The sequence below is a fragment of the Galeopterus variegatus genome, unplaced genomic scaffold (genome assembly GCF_000696425.1).
Source record: "Galeopterus variegatus unplaced genomic scaffold, G_variegatus-3.0.2 Scaffold5170, whole genome shotgun sequence".
NCBI classification, from domain to species: domain Eukaryota; kingdom Metazoa; phylum Chordata; class Mammalia; order Dermoptera; family Cynocephalidae; genus Galeopterus; species Galeopterus variegatus.
Genome location: NW_007731281.1, coordinates 1281 through 6268, shown reverse-complemented (window position 1 = coordinate 6268; position 4988 = coordinate 1281).

The window sequence follows — 4988 nt, the reverse complement described above, 5'->3', positions numbered from 1 at the left end:
GCTGGTGACTCCAACCTCCCCCGGTCTCCTCTGCCTGTCATGGCCCGGGGAGGCCACCGCCAGCCATAGCGGCTTTGGCCTTTGGCTGACTGTCCATTCTGTTTTAAAGGACCGAGTCAGGGTCTGGTGAATGAATCAAATGTCAGGTTCCTAACGCAGCCAACAGAAATAACTCATGAGAGATCAGCTTCGGGTGGGGACGAGGGGGACGCTATTTTTAAACTCTGTACTCACCCTCCCACAAACAATGAAATGTTATGCACCATCCCTACCCCTGCCTTTCTAAACCGTCCAGACCAGAGGACCCCTCCCAAATGCCTTACAGTGTCCTCAGAACCAAATGTCCCCAGAAGGTATGACAGCAGCTGGGTAACTCCGTGATGGAGAAACAACCCGCCCTGCTTTCTCTTAAAAAATATTTATTGAGCCTTTATGTTCCAGAACAGTGCTTTCCAATAAAAATACAATGCAAGCCACTTTATAGAGAGGAAAAAGCACTTTAAAAGTAAAAGAATTACAATTAATTTTTTTCCCCCCTTTTTGTCTTTTTTACTGACTGGTAACGGGATCGCAACCCTTGGTGTCGCCCCCACTCCGGGGAGTGGCAACGCGATCGCAACCCTCGGTATTGCGCCCACACCACGCTCAGCCAGTGAGCAGGAACCGGTCTCCACATGGGATCCGAACCCTCGGCACCGGGCTCCCAAGTGGGGCACTCTCCAGTGCGCCACCGGGCCGGCCCTACAATTAATTTTAACAATGTGTTTTATTTGAAGCCAAGATATGCAAAATAGGATCACAACATGTAATGATATAAAAATTAAATAGTTTACATTTTGGGAGGGGGGAATATGTCTCTGAAATTGGTGTGTGATGCACGTTCGGCGCATCTCAGTTCGCCGCATGTCAGGTGTCCGCAGCCGCGGGGCCCCTGCGCTGGGCAGCACAGCTCTGGACAAAGGCCAGCCCCTTACTCGCAGGGTCCACATCCGCACCACAACACTTACATCTCCTTAACAACAGCTTAGCGAGAGAAACTGACTTGACCAAATTCACTGTTAGTAAAGGGCAAAGCTGGGATCTGAATCCAGGCATCTAATTAATTTCAGTTGACCAAAAAACCACCCCAGAATGAAGCCATTAGTGTTTTCAATGCAGGAGCCAACTGGCACGTTAACTCTTAGCACTTTGAAAGTCCTGCACTTGGACATCTGAGGCATTAAATGTGCTTGCATCCCAGTATGAGTGCTCAGGAATCAAACCATTGTCGTGGTTTTTTTTAGAATATACTATATCTGAAAAAATTTCAACTGCTGAATAACTGTGCCTAACATACTATGTTAGTTATATGTCTTTGCTGGTACATTTTTCTCATCCTGATTTTCAGAAGAAAAAATGCATCTCACATAATTTCATCATGCATGCATACATTTTCCTACTTTAAATAGCTACTGCCACTAAAAGATGACTTTCTAATAAAAATATTATTTTATTTCCTGATGAAACAAAGGGTTATATCCAGAGCAGTCAGCTGAAATTCTGCATTGTTATGCTTCACTGTGGGAATATAAGGATTTATTTTCTGTTAATAAGTTTAGCAAAATATATGAAATTTTTTAGGTGTGGTATTCTTTGGTCCAGAAATTCTGCCTTTAGGAATTTACTATGAGGAAATAATTTGAAATGTTGACAAAAATTTTGGACAAAGACGTTCATCTGAGAGAGTATCATTTATTATAGCATAAAAAAAAAGTGAATCTAAATTTCCAATGGGAAAAGGGTTAGATACCTGTGATGGAATATTATACCAACATTAAAATCCATGTTTAAAGGATTTTAATGATGTGAGAAAATGCTTGCAATATACTACTAAATGAAAAAAGCATGTTTATATAAGCAGTGTGTCCTCAATGATGTAAAAAAGCACACAAGGAAAAAAAAAAAAAAAAAGACCAGAGAGTAAATCCTAGAGCACAGCCAGCTGGTGCTGGGACCTGAGGTGGGGGTGGGACACTTCTGAGACCCTGGAGGCCATCAGTCTCAGGTATGGCTCAGCAGTTCCTACTCTCATGGGGGCTAGTCAATTTTCAGACTTCAAACCTGAACCTGAAACTGAAACCTAAAACTGTCAACCTAAAGATTCACAAGATCTTCAGCACTCTGCAATTCCCCTTATGATATAATTCTGAGCAGAATCCCCATATATAACACAGATGTACTGACACAGAGGTGACGCCCTAGAATGGTACCTACTAGGTCTTCCCTCACTAGTCACCAAAGAACAGATCTGAAAATCACTGTTCTAAATGAATTGTTGCTTTGGAGTAACACAGATGAAGAACTTCAGAGATGAATGTGGGCTCGTTTGCGTGGCACAGGCCAGGGTTCAATCCTGAGGACATCTCCCTTTGGCCTGTTTGGAGAGAATCTAGATAAATCTTTATGCTTATCATCATGTCGAAACAACACATGACCTGGCAGTTCACTCTAAATAGACAAGGCCTTCCAAAAACAAAGCAGAGAGCAAGTAAAAAACCCAAAACAAAGCCACCAGCCTTGATTCCCATTCTTTTCCACCAGGACAGTTGCTTTCCATTAAATCTCAAGTTTAAAATCTCACCACAGTTTCAAATCCTTCCTTCCTTCCTTCCTTTTATTATTTTGAAATTATTATTATTTATTGGTGCTGTTATTTATTATTATCATTTTAACTACAGCCTGTCATAATATTTAGTATTTCATACGTTTTTCATTTTTTCTTCTCTTGACCCTATTCTTACCGTCTATGCTACTACTCAGACCCTAAGTAGGTCCCCTTATTCCCTTCCTTTTTGGATCTTCTGCTTTTAGAGAAAGGGAACCAGCAGGACCAGCACTCTGGATGGTCCCAGCCATTTCTGTCCACCTTGACTGACCCTTCCTGAAAGGATCAAGGCAAGCAGAGATTTGGAGCCAACCCAAAGACTCTGCACGATACTGCACTGTGAGTGTTGTTCTTGTTTGGGGCACGTGCTCAAGAGAACAGTGTCAGCGGCACAACATGCAGGGGCCCTTGTGTACTTTTCCTGTTTCAATTCACTTGTTTGTTTGAAGAATTGGGAGTGCATGTCTGGGCTGTGACAAGAGGCCAAAGAAATCAGAGAACGTGTGAAGAGGGGAATCGATTTTCCATAATGAGACGCAGGGAACACTGATAAGTCAGGCAGAAGCCAAAGAGGAGGAGAGAGTTCAGTGGCAGGAGCTGCTCACGGGCCTGAATTCCGTACCTATCACTGCCACAAACTCCCTGACGCAGATCTGGGGCAAGGTAATAAACCTGCCTCTACTTTGTGAGTGACCGGAAGTCATTAACTTGCGTGACTCAGGGCCCTGCTGCCTCCACTGTAAAATGGAGACGATAACTCCTCTCGTGGTTGTTATGACAAAGAAATGAGACATGCAGATGAGGTGCCAAACCTAGAGCTGGTTCCGAGCCGAAGGACCACAGCTTAGTAAGTGGTGCAGAAAGCCAGGCTGAAAGCACAGGTGCTGGGGCAGTCCCTGGATTCTACACCTGGCTGCACTGTTCATACCTCTGAGCCTCAGTGTCCTCATCTATAAAGTGAGCATCGTAAAGACAGCATGTACCTCCAAGGCCGTGGCGAGGATCAGGTTAGCACACGGCCTGCTCGGATCAGCATCTGGCCCAGCAATTACTCAATAAATGCGAGCGATTTGTTTTTTCAAAACATGCTCATTCCTCAGTCTCTTTTAACTGCTCAAGAGCAAGATAATGAGGATTTAAAGTCTGAATTCTCTTCCGTCAACCATCTGTCTCTTTAACATGTTATTACTAGTGACTTCTCCCCAAACACTGGGGAAGCAATGTAGGTTGTTAAGAGTTCACCTGGCCAGCCCGCTACCTGGGGAAAGTTAGAATTTCTATCTGTAAAGTAGTGATGATATTGGTGCTTACATGACTGGGTGTCTGATATGCAGGAGACACTTAATAAATGCTAACTATAATTATGTCACCATCAATATCATGTACTTTGTTAGCTGTTCCAGTAATAAACGGGTGTAGTGGATTTAATCATTAGTCCAAATAGGTATGGAGACTCACTGAAATTTTAGCTGCTAACCCCAAGCAGAAAGATAGTAAATATAAAATATTATTATATCTATTAAAAGTTCTTTCTAATAAATTTAGACTTTAAATATCTATTAAGAGTCTTTAGGACTATAATATACATCAAAGGACTTTACTAATATTTTATTAATGTAGTAATAAATAATACAAAATATTTCCATAATATATTTGTGACAGAATGAATATATTCTTGGGTGTATACTAAGGGGAAACAGAGGCAGCTCCCAACACCACCGAGACAGGACCACACGGCCGGTGATCAGCCATCTGCATAATTCAATTTCCTCCTCTGGAAAGTGAGGCAACAATATCTGTCCCAGCCACTTCAAACTCATGGTCATGAGTATCAAATTATGATAAGTTACATGAGAGAAAAACTTGGAAACGTGTAAGACGCTTTGTCACATGGAAACTCTTCCTCTCCTGGTTCCCCTTCTCAGATCAAGCCTTCCTGAGGATTCCTGCCTGTAAGTGAGAGCGCTGCTCACTGGGGATGGACGTCACCAAGCGGTGGTGGGAGAAAGGCCTGTGCAGACCCTCGGGGGAATTACAGTCTCAGACAGAGGGTGATTCACACAGGGCAGCTGGGCTCGCTTCAGACCGGTGTTGGGACCCCCACGCCCAGTCCCTGATGACCCTGAAGCGAGGTTTTTCGTGGTAACTGTGGGGAAAACTAGAACTTGCTGCTTCAAGGGTTCCTCCTATTTTTGTAATAGAATAAAAGTTTCTAGATTCATTTCTCCATCAATTCAGAGACTGACCTAGCGCAGGATCCCCACCGCTGCACAGTGTTCTCACCGAAACGCTCATCTGACCGTCCCCTGGGTGTAAGTGGCACCTTTCCATGTGCAACATGGAC